Below are 21,782 nucleotides of genomic sequence, written 5' to 3' on the forward strand. Positions count from 1 at the left end.
TCTCTGCAGTCTTCATTCACTCAGGTAATCTTATGGGAGCAGTTCTGTCTGTGGCATCCTGCTGGCAAACTGCAAGTTCTGTGACTTAATGATGCAGCTTCCAAAGCAAAGAAAATCTTTGCTAATGTAGGGGGCCTCCTCAACATGTGGCTGTGTCCTCACTAGGAAAAAAGGTGTGTTTTTAACCCATGTTAACTCACCTGAGTTGCAAGGCAACTGTAGTTTTTACGACTCCCCACTGTGATTTACATGCTTACCTCAACCAGCTAATAGCAGTTAACACTACACTGGCATTGTAACAGAGGTTAAAAATACACCTTTTTCCTAGTGAAGAGACGACCTATATTATGGCCTTGAACCTGCTTTCCTTGAAGTCTGTGGGAATTTTGCCAGTGACTTACATGGAAGCAGAACTGGGGCTCTGGCCATTTTTTGCAAGTTCAAATGAACCCTTTGGAACTAAGGGGCCCTGCCCTGCTTGCTTTGCCATCTTTTTTTCCTCATGCCCCGTAACATGGGCTGGGGATTGTGACTTTCTTGCCTTCCCCAAACCATTGTACTTTTGCTAGTGCTCTCTGCTGTCCTTATTCTTGCTCACACTCTTAATATATTCCAACTCCTTTTTATCACAGCAGATGTTTTATCTTTCAGTCAGGGCTTTCTATTTAATATTGAGTAGTTTCACTGTAATGTTATTTTGCTTCCATTCTGTGCTATGTTTACAGCTACATTTACTGTTATCGACTCTTCTTTTACCAGTGTTTGCTGTCAAACTCCAACTCAGTGTGTCATGCACCATTTCAAGATGCTAACCTCACTCCACAGTTGCTTGAGTCCCCATCCCCCACCCTCTTTTCAGATTGGCGTTCTTTGTTTGTAGGTCATTAACACTGTCGCTGCTGTTGTCACTGATCAATTCAAGTGTAAATTTTACATATGGCACTTTGTTCAGTGAGAAGCAAATTCCAATGACAAGCTGAAGGTCACTTTTGCAATCTGTCCCAGTTGAAGTAACAAAAATACCAGCTCCAACCCAAATCACACTGATTTTTGTATGGGTATTTCAAACTTCTGGATTGGAAGGTTCAGGCAGAAAGTTTGGCACCAGTATTTAAAACTACAAGCCAAATTCTGATCCTGCAAAGAAAACCGTGTGGGTGGACTCCTGCACCTGTGCTGAACACCATTGACTTCAGTGGGATTTGGTACAAGTTTCAGGTTTCTCTTTTGGAGTTCATGGAGGGATCAGGGGGCTAAAAGCACTATCCTGGCTTCCAGTTTTGTCAGAGCAATTCTGTGCCTATAAATGCTACTTACGTGTTGGGCCACCTGACTTGGGTTCAGTCAGTTCTTTAGATGTGTATATGATTGTCATTTGGATCTGCAGTTAATTGCGAGTGCTAAATTCTGGCTGAACCACAAAATTGCCCTGAAAAACTCTCAGGGTATGTCTGCACTGCAGTTAGGCACCTGCAGCTGGCCTGCACCAGCTGACTAGCATTCCTGGGGCTCGGACTAAGGGGCTGTTTAATTGCAGTGTAGACATTCAGGCTTCACCCTGCCAGGCGGGAGGGTCCCAGAGCTCAGGCTGCAGCCAGAACCTGAAGGTCTACACTGCAATTAAACTGCCCCTTAGCCCTAGCACTGGCCAGCTGCGGGTTTTTAATTGTAGTGTAGACAACACCCTAAGTTTAAAAAATCAGGCCCTAAATTCTCATTGGGAAACATTTGTGTGACTTTTTCCCAGCTCAAGTTTAGATTAGTAGGCAAGTGTTTCTCTGAGTGTTAGTACCACCCACTGATCTCAGTATATTTGTCCGCTCTGTGCCTGATCTACAGAGGATGTAAGTTTGCTACACTCTTTCCTACACACTGACTCTTTAGCTCAAGCTGTAACCAGTCAGCTTAGAGTTCCCTGGTTCAATTCTTACTGTCATCCATAAAGGCAACCGTTGTATTTATATGGGCTGTGCTTTTACCGGGGTAAGAAAATATCAGGTTAAGTGTTGTAAAGAGGAAAGCAGAAGAAAAAATACATTATAAATAGAGCACGATAGGTGTAGGCAAATCATGATGGAAACACAGCTTTTAATAGCCCCCCCCTTTTAGAACACATACAGCAAACCTTTCTTCCTTTTAAAACCACTGCTCCTGCATTTCGTACGTGATAGCCATAATGCTGATAGCTAGTGAAAGCTACATACATGTTCATGGTGGATGGGAACTATGTTAATTTGTATCTACAGTGCTGGAACTTTAAAATCTGTCCTCCAGGAGATATTTTTCCTCAGTGGTGAGTGGATTGTGTTGAATAATATTAAAGTTTCTGGTTTGGGTTTTTTGTTTTGTTTTCAGGTCTCTTTCCCTGTGCCAAAGGGCCTGATCCAAAGCTCGTTGAAATCAATGAGAGTCTTTGCATTGACTTCAATGGGCACTGGAGCGGGCCTTATGTCTCTATAATTCTGATGCACTGGGAAATTTTTGCTTAACATGTGAGGCTGAAAGATAAGACTCTGACAGGAGAGATGGATCTTCATTCCTCAGAGTACAGAATGATCTCCTGGAGAGGGTCTGGGAAGGACTCTCTTTCCTTCAATATGCTGTACCATTCGCTCGGTACAGACTGTAGTGTTAAAGCCACCTAGTGCTATCGGTAGGTAGCATGTCACTGATCCCTCACTGTGTTAGAATTGGGCCTGGCACAAGCTGTTTGAAATACATAAACGAGCAGCTTATTGTTAACCCTTTTAAATAGGTGTTGATGTCTTCCTATGAGGTTCCTTCATGCAGCAGAAAACAGGCTGCTGCTTATTGCCCTATGTGGGTGTTGTTGGGTTTTTGAGGGGGAGGAGTTTGAACTTTTTTGTAAGGCAAAATTACAGTAAAACGTTAACATACTACAGCGTACGTTACTTATCCAGGAGCAGGATAATATTCAAAGGACAATTGCAAAAATATGTCTCTCTCTTTACGGCTGTCTCATCTTTCTGCAGTCAGGGGCTGAAGTGAGAAAGTACACACACAAACACACACCAGGAAGAGAAATTGTTTCTTTGGCTCCCTATTGCTGCACCTGGTTGGGCCTTCTAAACCCAGTAGCAGCTGGGCCAGTCTGTGCCAGTGGCAACCATTCCAGGAAGTGACTGACTTGGTAAGAGGGAGCCAGCTGCCTCTTTCCCTGCATCAATCTAGGAAGAGGAAGACGCTGTGGGGACTTGACAGTTCTGCCCTAAGGCTCACCAGATATTCTCGGACTTGTAGATATTAGGAGCAATGAAATGGTGGGGTCTGGGAAGGTGAAACTGTCAACAGTGATGCAGAAATGCTGGTTTTACGTGAATTTATTTGATTTTGTATCATCTGGGTTACTGCTAGGGTATGAAATAAGCCCTTACTTCCCCAGGAGTTGTAAGGGATGCATACAGCTCACAGGCTGTATGTGATGTTCACTTCACTCAACTTATCACAACTCCTACGTGCAAGTCCCTGTTATTCCTCTGTTCAGACTCTGACTTCCTTGTGGTCGGGAGGGTAGGGGCTAATCGCCTGATGCACCCCGTTAAAAGTAAGTAGAGGATGAGAAGGGGATGATGAGTGGTTTTGAGTGGGTGCAGCCCTGGCTTCTCCCCATTTCCTCTCTGGCTAGAGTAGCTGGGCATGTGGCAGTGGACAGGAGTAAGCAGCTCCAGGAAAAGATATATGTACATTATGCTTCCTCCTGGGCAAAGGGGGCCCGGAAGTGAAACTATGGACTCCCAAAGCCACAGTGAGTTCTCCAGTCTGCTCCTGAGGTGCCATGCATTGCCCCTTACTCAGGGCCCATTGTAATCTATCTCAAGATCAGGAAGACTTCCTGCAAGTCATTAATTTTTTCTCTCTCTGTTTCATCTCTTTGCTTTGAGTTGCAGGCACCTAAATAATTCCGCTTCATCCTTGGCCTGTACGAACTTTAAATATTTGCAGACTAAATTGCCATCTTGTTAGTTGCTTAACCCAGCTGTACATGACTAACTCTTTACCTCTCCTCCTACATCAATCCATCATCCCCGCTAATTGCATTAGCTGCACTTCTCTGATCTCCCTCCTGTTTGGGAATGCCTTTCTGATTCGGTGGTGCTCAGAAGTGAACCAAAATTCCAACAGCTGTGTGTAGAGATACAACTATCTGCCTGTACCATGATGGGATGCTGGTTTTGGCTGCTGACACCAAGGCATGTGCCTCTTTTGCTGCCACATCAAATTGCAAACTTCACACTGCCTCCAAAATCATCTTCAGGAGTATTGATATCGAGGTTCCATCTTCATATTGAATTGAAATCTGGGTTTGGGGTTATTTTCCTCACTCATATGTTAGCTTGCATCTGATTTACTTTAGGAGTAACATTCTATAGCTCAAGTAGTCTGTGGGAGATCTTGATTGCAGTAGATTCAATGTGGCATCCCTGAATGCTTCACCTTTCACACAACTTGGAGTACAACTCCATGGCAGCCTATGCTACAGGCCAATAGAGAGGGATTTGGGGGAAGGGGTTGGGGCGGGGGAATGGAGCCACTGTGTCTGTGACCATAGAGATTAACCATGACCATGGAGCTGAGTGCAATAGTGTCTGAGTGATGGCCTAATGGGGATTGCAAGGCATATTCTGACCACACGATGCCCTTAGCTTGTTTCTCTGCACACTTGCTGGTTACTCGGTTTGTCCCCAGGGATCAGATTTGCCTTTGGAGGAACTTAGAAGAACATTTGAAGCACGGTGACAAATACCTGTTAAATATGTCAGAACCAGTTCAACAAGGCTTGATAGAAACTAAATAATGTCCATAGACAGCAAAGTGACCAGATGGCCGAGCACTACAGCTGAAATAAGGCTCATTATTTATTATCCCATTTCAGTGGGGAAGTGTAAACAAAGCCTGTTATATCTCTGGGTGGGGGGACATTATGCTAATACTAGCTACCTTTCCTGCTTTCAAATCAACCCTGAAGAGGCAGTACGCTATAAGGAAGTCACTTGGCCCTCTTACTCAGTCTGCGGGAGAGAGGTAGAACTCTTTGTGCAACAAGGTACAGGAGCAATGGACTAAGTAAGGGCTGGATTCTCCTGTCTTTCAAACTGCTGCAACTCCGTTGACTTCAACAGGGTTATTCCCGAGTCCCACCAGTGGATGTGAGAGCAGAATCGGGCTTGCTATGAACAAATTCTAAGTAGCGTCTCACTTAACATCCAGTAACAATGATTTGAAAAATCCTGCAGTTGTGTCTGGATATTCTGGTTCACCGTCTCATTACCCACCTAGAACTGATCTGCATTAAGCCAAAATAGGCACTTCTGTTCTATTTGCCCTATGGCTTTGTGCTGAAAAGGATTTTCTCCCATAACTGAGCCATAAAGCTGTCTGGATTGTTTCAGATGAAAAGTAAAAGCTGCTGAATCTTTTCTATTTGATGTTGCTGGTTTTATTAAAAGACTTTGTGTGTTTATTTAAAGTGTAAGTTCTTTGGGGCAGCTGCCATCTTGTTGTGTGTTGATACAGCTCCTAGTACAGTGGTTCGCAAATTTTTGTACTGGTGACCCCTTTCACACAGCAAGCCTCTGTGTGCAACCCCCCTTATAAATTAAAAACACTTTTTTATATATCTAACACCATTATATATGCTGGAGGCAAAGCAGGGTTTGGGGTGGAGGCTGACAGCTCACAACCCCCCATGTAATAACCTCATGACCCCCTGAGGGTCCCGACCCCCAGTTTGAGAACCTCTGTCCTACTACAACGGGATGCTGATCCGTGACTGGGGCTTCTATGCACAATATATATAATATATATATAATAATAAATAATGTATGTATGAGTGAGAGACAAAATTTGCATCGTAAAGGCATGAGTGGAGAGATAAATGGTCAATAAAACCCCTGCCTCCTGCCAGTTTAGCATCCCGAACACCACTGTGCCTCCCCCCACTCTGAGAGAGATTGAGAGGGAATGTAGCATGGAGAGGGAGAGGTGGTTGGGTGGCACATGGGCTGTGTTATGAGAGTCTGGGTTTTTCCCGCTTTTTCTTTATTAAGAGTCAGAAATGCATAGTTGGGCAACAGTAGGGAGAGTCCACTTCCGCAGTTAAAACAGGGCCAGAGGCAAGCTGGAGAGGGCCCTGCAAAGTAGCAGGTGCTACTTTCAGATTGATGCTGCTGGAAATGAGTGTCTGATGCTGCCTGTCAAGATGATTTATCTTCAGTGAAAATGGCTCTAACTCCAGGTTAGCACTGGGTGAACCTCAAAAGGCTCAGTTCAGATTAGCATCAGAACTGTGGCTGTTCTTTCAGCCTTATGTAAGCCTGAATCTTCTGGGTCTTCTCTCTGTGACCTTACTAACAACAGTATTGCCAACCCCAAATGGTCAAAAATCACGCGATTGGCTTTAAAATAATCAGATGATGTAAAATTAATTGATTTGGTGTCCTTTTTATTTGCTGTTAGGGTGCACTGGGGGTCACATTTTGAAGCTTTCTCCATAGCCATGAGGGCTAGAAACTTACTTTTTCTTTCAGAATGAAGGCTGAAATCATCACATCTCCACGTGACTCCAGGAGCTGGGGCTTTAAGGAAAACCATAATTATCATGAGATGCATGACAAAATCATGAGTGTTGCCAGTGCTGTGGCAAACAGGGACCTTCCCTTGCAGCCCTGACGTCTGCCATGCGAAGGACTCCTCCAGCCTCTTAGCAGTTAGTAACTGCTGGCCTCTTCCTCCACCCAGCCCTTCTCTGTGTGCACTGGTGGCCCCTCCCACTGGTTTTATTATAGCAAACAAATAAAATAATAATTTGTTTTTGTGCCTGTCTGATGAAACCTGTCAGTTGCAGATGGTATTCTAGGCCTTTCGCTGTCGGGGGTGTCACTGGGGAACCAGCGCCCGGTTGGGAGCATTCTATGTTCTATTTGAGCATAAGCTTTCATGAGCTACAGCTCACTTCATGAAAGCTTATGCTCAAATAAATTGGTTAGTCTCTAAGGTGCCACAAGTCCTCCTTTTCTTTTTGCGAATACAGACTAACACGTTCTGTTATTCCTATCTGCCACATTGGCCTCTTGCCACGGGCACCCAGAAGACCAACGGCACCCCAACTGCTGCTATAGGTTACACTCAGGTCTAGTTCAACATGCATTTGGCCCAGGATCAAGGAAGCATACCGATCGCTTTGCACCCCTTTCCTGGTTTGTCCTATGCACACCTCAGTCAAACCCAAGGGGCCTGGACCGTCATGCTTTTTCACGCTCATACTGTGCCCCTAGTGGAAAAAAAATGTCTAGTGCTGCTACAGTGTATGGAAACGACTTGAGCCATTGGTCCTGATGCTGGCAAAACTCTTCATCTGAGTCATAGAATATCAGGGTTGGAAGGGACCTCAGGAGGTCATCTAGTCCAAGCCCCTGCTCAAAGCAGGACCAATCCCCAATTTTTGTCCCAGATTCCTAAATGGCCCCCTCAGGGATTGAACTCACAACCCTGGGTTTAGCAGGCCAATGCTCAAACCACTCCCAAGGACTTCAATAGCAACTTGGCTTGTGTAAGAACTTCAGGATCTGGCTCTTGGCAAAGCTGCTGTTCCGGCACGAATTGTGTGGCGGAGGATAAAAGGTACTCTGTTGTCACTGTATCCCTGCTGAGGCAGAGAAGATCAGAAAACAAATTCAGTTCTTTGGGATAAACAGGCCATTTTGTTTTCCATCCTGCCCCTCCCCCCTTAGATTTTCTGTGCGCAATAGAGCAATGGACATGAAGGCAAACATGGGATCAACAGGGAAAATGTGTTGTCTTCTTTACATGATGATTTCCAAGCATTTTGCATGCTGTGTACATCAAATGGCGCAGGACTTACTGGTTTTGAAAAGGGAGCGAAGCAGCTGGAATAATATTGTGCCTGCGAAACACTGGTTCGTGCATCTCTGCTTTGTCTTGGAGGTGAAAGGCGTAAAACTCCCTCATCCTTTGCCCCCACCTGAGTGCTCTGCTTCTCTTGCTGCCTCTTTGACCTGTCTGTGTCCTCATCATGGGAAGGTCTAGCAGCCGCTGAGGCTGCATTTTAAACAGCTGTCTAGGGACCACAGTCTTGTTCTTTCTCTTTAACTGTTCTGAGCCCTTCTTTATTGCTGGTAAATTGCCTTTCATCTCCTCAGTCTGCCACTCAAGCTATTATGGGACGGGGAAAAATCCCTGCAGGTTTATTTACCCAACAGTGAGTGATACAAGAAGCCAGCAATGTTCACCAGTGTCTCCCGTACAAATGCATTCTGGTGACCTTTGTAGAGGGCAGATCAGTCCATTTGGGCAGGACACCCCACTCCAAATGCAGCTTGTGATTCACACCTGCCTTATGTGATGTGAGTGCCCCGATCTGCCACTCACTTTTAGGGCCTGATCCACTGGATTTAGCCCAAGCTTTTAATGAGGGACCCTACATGATTCTGCTTAAGATCTGTGATTATCCACTATATCATCATTGACTGGAACCCCCACCTTCCTATGTAGTCAATCCCAGCCTAGACCAAGATTCCCCATACAAAGAAAGTTTCCCCTTTGTTGTCTTCTGTATTGTTAGAGCAAAATGGTCATCTGAGCAGGAAAAGCAGCAAAATGGGAGTAGGAGACAATTACTTTCAGCTTGTGGAGTGTCCACCTAATGGTTTCATCGAGGCGGAGGGAGGGTTTTTCTCCCCCTGATGTGACTTGGTCCTCTAGTCCCTTCAATCATAGGATGCTCATAAAGGACAGGGCCAGTGCCTCCTCACATTTCTTCAGGCAAGATAGCCTGGCTTCCTTAGGAGCTATTCTTCCATGCCACCCCAGTCACCTGTAAATGGGAATGAATCACAGAGTTGTTCTTTACTAACACTGAACACAGCACTTGATTTCACAGAAGAATATAGAATCACCCTGTAAAGCTGCTCTGCCTCATTGTATGGCTGCTGCTAGACCCTTCCCAGCCTCCTTCTTGCCTGGCTTCCTGGTACAGATTCATACTGACAGTACATGTATATCCTAAGCGCCCTCCCCCTTTCCTCCTCCTTGCACTATAAACAGTCTTTCACAGGAATTGATCATATATACAAAATATATAGGTCCAAGCGAGCCCTTGGCTTCACCATTTCCCCTGGACCTGATTATCTCCTGCCTTTGAAGGGGCATCTGTCCACTAGTTTAATTCAAGTTTTGAAATCTCAGAGATATAGACTCCAGTTCAGCAGGGTGGGCACAGTTCTCAGCATGATTATCGCCCTTAACTCAGCCTGTGGTATGATCCAATGGTTACTAAATACACAGCTGAATGCCAGTCCCTCAGCCTGGGATCCTACAAAAGCATAGACCTGTAACCAGCAGTGAGGAGGCTGCAGGACTGGGCAAGGGGGAACTTGACATGGAGCTGCTCCTTCCCTGAGCTTCACCTGATCTGGCTCTTCTGTGCACACAGCAGCAGAGAGATTCTTCTGCTAGACTAGATCTCAATTAATTGGGGTCTGAGTCTCTAATCCCTGCTCACCTGATCACTTACTCATGGGAGTAGTCTCATTAAATTCAGGGGGCTCCCCAACCTGTATAAGAGATGCACACAACTGGGTCTTTAATTAATTAAATTGAATAGAGACTCAATTAACTGAATGTATACATTTCTTTCCCTCACCTGACTTTTGCTTAGAAGCATATTGTTGCCAGATGGATTTTTGTAAGGGCAATATATAGAGACGTTAAAGCTCTTGATAAGGGCAAAACCCATATTAGTTTCCCCACTGGGTTCCTGAACTTTCACTATTTCTAATTCTTTGTATACAGGCTCACTTTCTCCATGACCAACATTCCACACAAAGACGGACTACAAGCTATAAGGAACAGTATCCCCGATAATGTCACGGCAAACCTGATGGCTGACCTTTGTGACTTTGTCCTCAACCATAACTATTTCACATTTGGGGACAATATATACCTTCAAGTCAGCGGCACTGCTATGGGTACCCGCATAGCCCCACAGTATGCCAACATTTTTATGGCTGACTTAGAACAATGCTTCCTTAGCTCTCGTCCCCAACACCCCTACTCTACTTGCGCTACATTGATGACATCTTCGTCATCTGGACCCATGGAAAAGAAGCCCTTGAGGAATTCCACCATGATTTCAACAATTTCCATCCCACCATCAACCTCAGCCTAGATCAATCCACACAAGTGGTCCATTTCCAGGACACTAGTGTGCTAATAAGCAATGGTCACATCAACTCCCATCCTACACCGGAAACCTACTGACCGCTATACTTACCTACATGCCTCCAGCTTCCATCCAGGACACACCACACGATCCATTGTCTACAGCCAAGCTCTAAGATACAACCGCATTTGCTCTAATCCCTCAGACAGAGACAAACACCTACAAGATCTCTATCAAGCATTCTTAAAACTACAATACCCACCTGCTGAAGTGAAAAAACAGATTGACAGAGCCAGAAGAGTACCCAGAAGTCACCTGCTACAGGACAGGCCCAACAAAGAAAATAACAGAACGCCACTAGCCATCACCTTCAGCCCCCAACTAAAACCTTTCCAGTGCATCATCAAAGATTTAGAACCTATCCTGAAAAATGATCCCTCACTCTCACAGATCTTGGGAGACAGACAAGTCCTTGCTTACAGACAGCCCCCCAACCTGAAGCAAATACTCACCAGCAACCACACACCACACAACAAAAACACTAACCCAGGAATCTATCCTTGCAACAAAGCCTGATGCCAACTCTGTCCACATATTTATTCAAGTGATACCATCATAGGACCTAATCACATTAGCCACACCATCAGGGGCTCGTTCACCTGCACATCTGCCAATGTGATATATGCCATCATGTGCCAGCAATGCCCCTCTGCCATGTACATTGGCCAAACTGGACAGTCTCTACGCAAAAGAATAAATGGACACAAATCTGACATCAGGAATCATAACATTCAAAAACCGGTAGGAGAACACTTCAACCTCTCTGGCCACTCAGTAAAAGATTTAAGGGTGGCAATTTTGCAACAGAAAAGCTTCAAAAACAGACTCCAGCGAGAAATTGCTGAGCTTGAATTAATATGCAAACTAGATATCATTAACTTGGGTTTGAATAGAGACTGGGAGTGGCTAGGTCATTACACATATTGAATCTATTTCCCTATGTTAAGTATCCTCACACCTTCTTCTCAACTGTCTAAATGGGCCATCCTGATTATCACTGCAAAAGTTTTTTTCTCCTGCTGATAATAGCTCATCTTAACTAATTAACCTCTCACAGTTTGTATGGTAACTTCCAACTTATCTGTATGTATATATATATATATATATATATATATATATATATATCTTACTATATGTTCCATTCTATGCATCCGATGAAGTGGGCTGTAGCCCACGAAAGCTTATGCTCTAATAAATTTGTTAGTCTCTAAGGTGCCACAAATCCTCCTGTTCTTTTTGTGGATACAGATGAACCTGGCTCCTGCTCTGAATCAGTGCAGACAGATTGTTTAAACTTTGTATTTAGGGGATTTCCCTCCAGGGGTCTCATCTTTCAACAGAGTCACAGGAGGCTGCCTGCAAGGATCAAATTGCAGAATTGCAGCGTGGCTTCACAACTTGGACAGGACAGCATGGTGTTAGTGCACAAGACCAAGCCACTGAAATTGACTAAACACAAAGTGAAAGTGACTAGTCTATTTTTATTGACCAAGCTGGAGGATTTTTTTTAAAAAAGAAAACAAATAGCACAAAAGGTGCAAAGTAAATTAGATATTTAAAATTCTTTCAGATAATATCCCTTTTAGGGGGTTATTGGTAACACATGAAGGATTATTTAAAAAAATATTGTCTTTTAATTTGATAGATTCTCTTTAACATTTTATGAATTATTTTTATTGTCACACGTTTGCACTTTCACATTCCAGCAAGTATGAGGACAAGAAGTCAGGCTATGTTTGTGGCATCTTGGACTTCCTGGAAACAGGAAGTACCAGAATTCTTACAAGAAAGAAATATCTAGCTAAATTTTGCATACTAAAGAAGTTAAGAGAAGCATAAACACTTTCAGGCGGTGTTCCAAATGGACTCAAACTGCAAACCTACTGAGATCATTCATTGCTAATGAAGGGCTACCTGCTTGTTCATTGAGGCATGTTCTTCATATTTACCTCAGTGAAAATGCCCCAAACTATTCTAATTAAAAACATTTTAAAAAAATGTAGTTTGTGTAAATTGGAGCCCTTTTCCTACAAGTCCTCCCTCGGGAGAGGCTAAGAGACACGTGATCCCCACGGGAGAACGTCTGTTGTTGTTTCTTACAAGTTTGTAACCACTTTTGAATTAATACATTGCTTATATGGCCTTTGCTACATTTTATAACAGAAATAAAAAGATGAAGGATGAGATAATCAGTGAACTGCTAATTTAATTGTAATCAATAACATCATAACGAGTGCATATTATCAAAGGAAAAACAATGAATCCCTACTCTGTAGCCCATTACTATGTACAGCAATGAGCATTCTTACTCTTAATAAAACAGACAAGAAGTTTATTATAAAGATCTTGAAATAAGTTATATTCACCTCCGACTTGAGTTATTTCTGCTGCCTTCAATTGATATGATAATGGGAGCGTGTTTCAAGGCTTTCAGAGCAGATTTTTATGCCATAGACTAGAAGGTGAATTTAACTGACACTTTCCTGATACTCAGACTTGCCTCATCTGTGCAGCTTACACATGAATTTTCAATCCAATTTTAACCTCAAATGGAAACAGCCACAAATCTGAATACCTCGTTGAAGAACACAAAATGAATTATGTGGATAACAATATTTCATCAAGCTAGGAACTCAGCTGTGTTATGTCCAAAGCAGTAAAACTGTGTAAATGAATTGCTAAGTCACAGAGATATTGAGGACTGATACCTCATCTTTTAAAAGCAAGATGACTAGTGGGAGAAAAAAATTGCCTCTCTCCCCTTGACAATTTTTCTTTTATTTATAAGTGAAAACAAATATCAAAAATTGATCCGTTCTTCTTTGACTTAAGTAACTCTAAATTTTTGCTGCGAAGGTTTCCATAAATATATACGAGAGCAGTAGAAGTTGAAGGTGTGGGATACAGATTATAAATATCAGAATTGTAAAGCCGTCCTTCTTAGTGTAACATAACTATGCCATAAGAAAAGGAGTACTTGTGGCACCTTAGAGACTAACCAACAAATAAATTGGTTAGTCTCTAAGGTGCCTGAGCTGTAGCTCACGAAAGCTCATGCTCAAATAAATTGGTTAGTCTCTAAGGTGCCACAAGTCCTCCTTTTCTTTTTGTGAATACAGACTAACACGGCTGTTACTCTGAAATCTGATAACTATGCCATGTTTTTGATATGCATTATCAATGGAGCTGCATTTCAGAGACAGTAACAAACAAGTTTCTCCTAGCTAAGATCCATACCATTTGCCCATTTGAGTAAAATCTGCCAACAATCAAACCACCAAGCAGCAGGAAAATTCAAACTGTTCCCAGCATGGGAACTGCTGAGATCATAAGATAACATTCAGAGTGGGATAACTGCCCCATCCTCGCTTTCTAAATGATTTTTTTTGAAATGTGTGCGACCCACAGCCTAACTGTCAGACTCAGAGGAAGGGAGGAGAGTAAAGCATCACATTTTTTTTTTTCTATTTTTGGGCTTCTCTGTCTCCCATTGACGTCAATGAGAAAACTCCCACTGATAACTGGAAGCAGCACTGAGCCCCATAAAGCATTCACTACTCTTGACTTTTAGAGCAATTGGGAGCATGGACTGAACTCCAAAAGAAGAGCTTGTAGCAGAAATGATCCAGCAAATAAATCAGTATGTTACTCTGGAAAAACATGGCAGAGTAACAGTAACCCAGTCTGCCTAATTTGCTTAAATGTGCATATGAACATGTTCCGAGTCCAAACTTAAAACCTCCGTTGCAGTACTTGAGAAGATGCTCCTTTTAAGAAAGGTGTTCCTGTATGCGTAGGATGCGCGTGCAACTCCAGGTGCAGAAGAACACACTTTACAGCCTGTCGATAGAAGGTATAGTGTGAAAAAATAAAAACATATCAGGTCTAATTGTGAATCCTTTGAAGGAATGTTCCTGGAAGACACCTGATATTTAGTTTTGACTTTCTCTTTCCAGGTTGGGCCTAGTTCCAGGCCCATGATAGCTCTCACTGACTTCAGTGGGCTTTGGCTGAGGCCCTTTGGTCTCCCAAAGCTCGTACATTTCCCACACTGTCTCACAAATAGCTACTTGGCTATTACTTTTAGCCTTATTTTTTCCCTGTACATTATTTCCTCTTTTACCAGCCAGGTCCAGCCTGTCTAAATGGAGTTTCTGATTCGTGCCCAAGTCTTGACTGAGCAAACATTGAGCTTATCGTGAGACCATGACGTATTTCCTATGAATGTAAATGCCAAATGTGGCTTCAACTTGCATTTTAAACCCCTGTTGGCTCATAAGATAACCGCCGCTCAGTGGGGTTGCCCTTGTGCAATGAAAACAGAGTCAGTCCTGTTTCATTTCATAGAATCATAGAATCATAGAATATCAGGGTTGGAAGGGACCCCAGAAGGTCATCTAGTCCAACCCCCTGCTCGAAGCAGGACCAATTCCCAGTTAAATCATCCCAGCCAGGGCTTTCTCAAGCCTGACCTTAAAAACCTCTAAGGAAGGAGATTCTACCACCTCCCTAGGTAACGCATTCCAGTGTTTCACCACCCTCTTAGTGAAAAAGTTTTTCCTAATATCCAATCTAAACCTCCCCCACTGCAACTTGAGACCATTACCATTTCGGTCAATCCATGTACCATGCACCCTTAAGGCAAAAACTGGCTTAGTCAAATATTATGTATGGAACATGCATCTCAACTTCCTACCTTATAGTGGGAATGCTGCTGCCACCTGGTGCCATTCAAGAAGCTGTACCCTGGCAGCTGTTTCTCTTTCTTTGTGGCACAGAGTGGCAATGATTCTAACCTACTTTTAAAACGTTTAAATTATTTTATTTTCAAAGTCTTACATTTTCCAGTCAGCAAGATTCAAGTTCTCACCCTTTTCTCCCACAGGAAGACATTAGCATTGTGGCTTCTTTTTCTAATTTGTTTTCTTACAATAATAGGTCTGTTGGGCATCAGTTTAGAGTATTTTTCAATATTTCCATCGAAGTAAAAGTTGATGAATTGTATATTCATACATTGATGTCTTGCATTTATTGTAGAGCTAATCTTGCAAGGCCCTACGGGCTCATCACCAGCTGAGATCAGCTTAGGGTCTTGCATCCCAAAGCATTTTATAAATGGATTTTAACATCTATTGATATAGATGAAGCACTTCAACCATGACTTTAAAAAAATCCCTCTGATTGTGTAATGACAAGCTAGGTCAGCTGTGGCATTGAACCTGGGTTCCCTGGGTCGAAAAGCATGAGCTTCTTTAACAAGAGCTAAGGGGTAAACGTTTCGAAGTGCCTAAGTAACTTAGGAGTCTAAGGTCCATTTACAAAGGTGATTTAAGAGACCCAGGGCTTGCATACCCTTAAAAGTTTTACGGGTTTAATTTTATAGGATAGTCAAACCAGCACAACACTCCTATTGTAAATGCCTGAACTGGCATAATTTAAACTGGTGTAAGCAGTCTTATACATACATAACTGCACTCTTGGTTCCGCCAGTGGAAAAGTTTTATGCTTTGTTGAAAAACTGGAAAGGTGTCATCTCAAAACCAGAAGGTTTGTTTGGAAGGCAGACACGATCCATGGAAAATTTCCTTTCGTCAAAAATCCAATTTTCCATGAAAAAACAGTTTTGACAGAAAATTTTCAACCAACCCTAGTTCTAACTTCCAAAATTGCCATAGACACTATTCCCACTGATTCCAATGGAGCTGGGCTTTTGCCCTAAATGATTACAAGTTGTTCGTATGCTGCCTTCAGCTGTGTAAAGCCTCTGACGCTGGAGTATTTGCTGGATGGAAACTTTGGGAGAAGAGTTCTATCCCTGAATCACTAATATCAGACTTAGCACAACCAGAACTGGCATAGACTGCATTTCCTGGAGAAGAAAGTCGTGCTTACATTCACACACAAAAAGTTGTGGTAGGATATAAGCTTTTCTTAGCAACCTCTTAGCTGTTGTTTGTAATGAACAAAAAAATATAATGAAGGTCTAGCATAGCCACTTGCTGCTCCAGGAACATGAAGGAGGTTTTACTTTACTTCCTGCTCCCCTGGGTCTAGAATAAGCTTGTTTTGTTGGGGGGAGGGAGTGTTGGCTTTTAAAAGGGAATGGGCACTAATTGCAAATTGATTAATAGATTTTAAGGCCAAAGGGACCACTATCATCATCTAGTCTGACCTCCTGCATAACACAGGCCAAAGAACCTCACCCGTAATTTCTACATCAGGAGCATAACTTCTGGTTGAGCTCGAGCAGATCTACTGGAAAGATCTTGATGTAAAGACTGTGAGCAATGGGACTAGTTCGTGCTGAGTTTAGGTTCTTGATTCAGAGGATTGGGAATCTGGAGTTTCATTACCGTTAAAAATGTCTGCCTTGTTTGAGATGTAAAGCTAGCTCAGACTAGTTCTGAGATCTCTAAACACTGGGGTCCCTACACTTTTAATTAGCTATTTAATGAGCTGCTAGCAGCTAGCTACATAAACTGTTTTTGAACTTTATGTTCTGAAAGTTCTATTGATGTTAACATAACTGTTCAAAACAAAGTGAATTGGGTTTTTCGAAAAGTGGGGAAAACATACAGTTTAAATGAATTGTGTGCTGGGTAACAATATAAGAGAACTCCATGTCTCTAAAACTGTACTAAGAGAATGATTTACAGAGCTGCTGCAACTGCAGCTAACATTCATGCTATGTGCATGATAGCTGACTTCCTGGTGCCCCCACCAACTCTTCCCTTCTGCCACTTGTGCTCCTCCCTCCACTTTCTATGGAAGGTTGCCACATCTTTCCTTTTTAACAATTGTTGTTGTGTCTCATGCCAGCATTTGCTGACTTTCTGGGGCCAGAGATTATTTGTACATGGCCCAGCATAGAGACATGGCCTTTGCCATCAGCCTATTGTGGCCAATTAGGCCTCATAGTTCTTAAGTTCTGATCTTTGAACCAGTCTTCCACTTCTTTGTGCTATTCCTGGTGGCGGGGGACTTGATTTTACCCTGTTGCTGCCTTCATTCTGGTGGGTGGCATCCTGCCAGCCCTCTGTGGTGCTTATATACCATGTTTCTTCTGTCTTCCCTACATCAGGCCAGCTGATGGCTGACGTCCTCCTGGCCTTCACTGTGTCCGTCTGGGTTTGTTAACTGGGTTTGTTAACTCCGCAGATGTTTTCTGTTTTGTCTCCCCTGCTGTCCTGAGTCTGTAGCTGCTTCTTAAGACCTGTGTCCAACTTCTGCTTGCACTGTTGTTGCATTTTGCCATTACTTGGTGTGGCTACTTGATGTTTGGGCTCAGACCTTAGCTATGCAGGGTGTCCTCAGTTCTTTGGCTCCTTTATTGTAGTGTGCTGCCTGCCTAGTTTGGCATTCTCTTACCTGCTTCTGTGTCCTGTCTATCACTCTTCCCGTAGGTTGCAGCAGACCATCCCTCATGGGAAGCAGAGTCTCTTGGTTCTCCAGCCCATCAGTCCCTGTGTTGGGAGGTATGGATCTCTTGCTGTCTGTTTTGCCTTTGTCATCAGTGTCTTGGCTGTCTTTACATCGGACTCGGTCATCCCATTGCTTTGTGGGTAACTGGGGGAAGATGTCTTGCACTCTAATTCCTTTTTGATGCTGAATCTTTTGACTTTTGCTGCAGTGTCTGAGCACAGTGTGTCCGGTATGCCATAGCTTGCTAAGTGTGCCTTCAGTTTCCTGATCACAGTTCTTGCCTCAGTGTTCTCCAGACAATCCACCTCCCAGAAATTGGAGTAGTGATCTACTGTGTCCATGCAGTTCTGGTCATTAAGTGTGAACAGGTCTGCTCTAGTCTTTCCCCAGGCTTGGGTTGGGGTTTCATGAGGCTGTCGTCTCCTGTTGTTGATTACTACACCCTTTGCACATCTTGCACTGTTCTGTGTATGCTGGCAACTGGGTGCCTGGCAGTACATAGGCTTTCTGGGCTGTCTCCAGCATGCCTCTGTCCCCAGGTGTGATGCATGTATCCATTTCATGATGTCAGCTCTGAAATCTGTTGGATTTCTGTGCGTCCTCTTTAAACAAAATCCCATCTTGCACAGACAGCTCATCCCTTAGCTGGTGGTAGAGAGTTTTGTCTCCCCTGTGAGCTGTGACACTTGCTCCTTGCGATCCGGCCAGTCCTGGAGTATGAACCATTTCACCATGTAGCACTCCATTCATTTGGTGCTTTGCTGGATTGCTCGGTGCCTCCATCAGAGATGCAACGGTATTGTAGCATGTTGATAGACTCTACCTTCTGTTCCACAGAGCCACCTGTGTTGCGCTGTGGAAGGTATGCCCTGCTCAGTGTACCTGCCACCAGTTGTGACTTTCCGGGATGATACCTTATCCTTACATCATAGTGCTGGAGTCTCAATAAAGTGCATTGTAATCACTGGGCTTCATTCAGGAGTGTCTTCTTCATGGTGTTTGGTAATGAGCTGTGATCAGACGGCACGGATGTATGATACACTTTACATCCAAAGGTTGAACTGATGGAATAGTTCCTTTCCCAATAGCACCGCCAATAGTTCTTTTTCTATCTGAGCATATCCTCTTTCTGTGTCTGTCAGGGTTCTGCTAGTAAATGCTGTAGGTTGCTGGCATTGCATGAGTGCGGTTCCTAGGTCTTCTCCTGAGGCATCACACAGTAGCCCTAGCTACTTTGCAGGGTTATAGTGCTTCAGGACTGGTGCTGCCCTTATGATTTTCTTTCCTCTTCCAAATGCCTATTCCTGGATCTCTGACCATTCCCCTGCTGCATCATTGCTTGTTAAAAGAAAAGGAGGACTTGTGGCACCGTAGAGACTAACCAATTTATTTGAGCATGAGCTTTCGTGAGCTACAGCTCACTTCATCGGATGCTGTAGCTCATGAAAGCTTATGCTCACATAAATTGGTTAATCTCTAAGGTGCCACAAGTCCTCCTTTTCTTTTTGCGAATATAGACTAACACGGCTGCTACTCTGAAACCATTGCTTGTTAACTGTCTCAAGGATTTACAGGCTCTGGCAGATGAGTGCAGTGTCTGGAAAGATAGTTGGCCATCCCTGTAAGTTGCTGGGTCAATTCAGGGTCAGGTCAGAGTCCCTCAGAAGTCAACTGATGTTTGATAGAGGGGACTTCACTTCCCTCAGCTTCAGTCTGTCTGCATTCAGCCTAGTATTCTGCTTTCGGCACTTGTTTAAGAGTCATCAGAGTTTGTCTGGTGTCATGATCCTGGATTGCCTCTTCCTCCTACAATAAGAACGTCATCAGTTCCAATCTTGGTGCAGGAGAGTGCCTCTAGTGCATCGTTTGGTTTACACTGGAACTAGGGTGACCATATTTCTTAACATAAAACCAGGATGATCCGGGGCCCACCCGAGCCACCCACCCTGCATAGGAGCTGGGGCTGATGGGGGCTGAGTGCCCAAGCCCTGTGCCACCTGCAGCTGGGGCTGACCCCTGGAGCTCCACTATGCCCAAGGCTGGGGCTGAGCACCCAAATCACCCACATCAGGGGCTGACCCGCCGAGCTCTGCATTGCCCAGGGGGTCAGCACTGAAGGCAACACTGCCTGCCAGCAGCAAATTTCTCCACTGCTCCCTGCCTTCACCTGACCCCAGGGGAAGCAGCCACTGCTCTCCGCTCTGCCTTGCAGCTGGGACAAATGCCCAGTTTTGGTGAAAAAGTAGAGATGGCTGAGATGGAGCTGAGAAAGGGGGCCTATCCCTGGCCAAAATAGAACGTATGGTCACCCTAACTGGGACACTTCTGGGGCCAGGCTGATGCCCACAGGCACTCATACTTAATAGTACCTGCCAAAAGGTCTGGCAAAGGGTATGAGGTGGCTGGATGGCTGCTCTAGCTCCATATGCCAGAACCCCTTCGTGACATCACAGACAGGGAACACTTTGGAGCAGTGACTTGTGTTCAGTGCTCCATTGAGTGGTTTAGGATCAATGCATATTCTGCGTTTTGCTGCTTAGCAGTGTTGGTAGGATTGCATTGCAGATGGCTTCACGATCTGGCTGGAATTGGACTGCCCACTGGAATGGCACAGGTGCAAATATGGTGATAGAATAGCTGGCAGCCTTCTATGGTGCATGTATATTGAGAGGCTTTGGATCTGCTGAAGTCACACGGCCAATCTCCTCCTCCTCCTCAGCCACTGCATGTCTGGCTGCTTTGTTCTTCCTGGGGTAACTGTGATATTGATACTAAGTGATACCCCTTGCACTGTTGCCCATAGGCTGGGCATTTTTCCATCTGCCTTTCGTGGTTCTTTACACAGTACATGCACTGGAGCATGATGTCTGCATTTTCAGTCAGTCTATCTCTGTCCTGGTTCTTTGGTCCCGTTATCTTGAGCCTGTATGCTGCTTCTGCACTAGTGACTCTTATTATTTTGATCCTTTCCCTGGACAGTTTGGCCACCCTTGTTATTTGGAGACATTTCTCTGTGGTTAGATCTCTCAACGGCTCCCATAAGCTGGAATCACATGTTCCACAAACAATCCTTTCTGTAATTAGGGAATTTTCAATGTCTCCAAAGTTACCTGTGTATGTCACTGCTCAGCTGTGTATTGTGAGCATCTATTCCCTCAGCTGCTTTTTGGTTTTGAGTAAATAAAAAAGCCCAAACAATATGTCTCTACAGTCTCATTCTGTCTGGGGTCACAGTGCACATCAAAACCCTTTATCAGCTGTTCCAGTGTTCCAAGCATTATTCCTGGCAACAGTGTTCATTCACTTCTTGTCCTCCTGGCCCCCGCCCCAATATACTAAAACAGCTTTACCTTCATTTTCTCATCTTTGTCCCCTGTGGTCTGCTCTTTATACAGAGCCAATTTTTGCATCCACTTTTTCCATACTTGGGCAAGGTTTTTTCTCTTGAAATCCAGCATTCCTCGTGGTCTGAGTCCTTTCGTGGTTCCTGTTTGCTCTGTGTCTAGGTGCTGCTTTGTTTTCCTGTTAGTCACATTCTCTTCTTGCTGCAGAGTCTCACCAGTCTGACCACTACAGCCATGTTTCATGAACTGCATGCTGGGTAATAAGAATACAAGAGGACTCCATCGTTTGTAAAACTAAACTGGCTTTTTACAAACGCCAGAAATTTGTTAATATGACTTAGCTGAAAACAATGGCTTGCAATGGGCATGTGACCTGCACAGATAGTCACTGTGGAGACAGCACTATTTAAACTAGGTACAATATTATGTATAAAGAGCAGTTGTCAAAGTCAAAGGGTCACCTGTTCATGTTATGCACTGTGCACCTGTAATTAATGGACATTGACTTCACTCGAGATTTACAGAGGTGTGAGATCAAAGTCTGGCTCTTAGTGTCTTTCATGCAACAATTATGGGTTGTGTTAAACACGTACCCACAAGTAACTCAGCCTTATGCCGAAAGAATACAAGTTATTTTATTGATACACTAATGGGTATTTCAATACTTTTACATGTCCATCAGGCCCAGATCCTCAAAGCTATTTAGGCACCTAACTCCCATGGGAGTAAAGTGCCTAAATACTTTTGAAGATCTG

General features: G+C 43.9%; 1 long non-coding RNA gene across 1 annotated transcript in view; it reads right to left on the bottom strand.

The window, feature by feature from the left end:
* Window positions 1–6,466: 6,466 nt before the first annotated feature.
* Window positions 6,467–21,782, bottom strand: part of LOC140915234 (uncharacterized) — a 30,140-nt gene continuing 14,824 nt past the window's right edge. The window contains exons 4-5 of the long non-coding RNA XR_012160104.1: window positions 8,659–8,854; window positions 6,467–6,596 (exon numbers count right to left, since the gene is read on the bottom strand). This is a non-coding gene — a long non-coding RNA (uncharacterized lncRNA). The remainder of the gene's footprint in view (window positions 6,597–8,658; window positions 8,855–21,782) is intronic.

This window comes from Lepidochelys kempii, chromosome 7 (genome assembly GCF_965140265.1).
Source record: "Lepidochelys kempii isolate rLepKem1 chromosome 7, rLepKem1.hap2, whole genome shotgun sequence".
NCBI classification, from domain to species: domain Eukaryota; kingdom Metazoa; phylum Chordata; order Testudines; family Cheloniidae; genus Lepidochelys; species Lepidochelys kempii.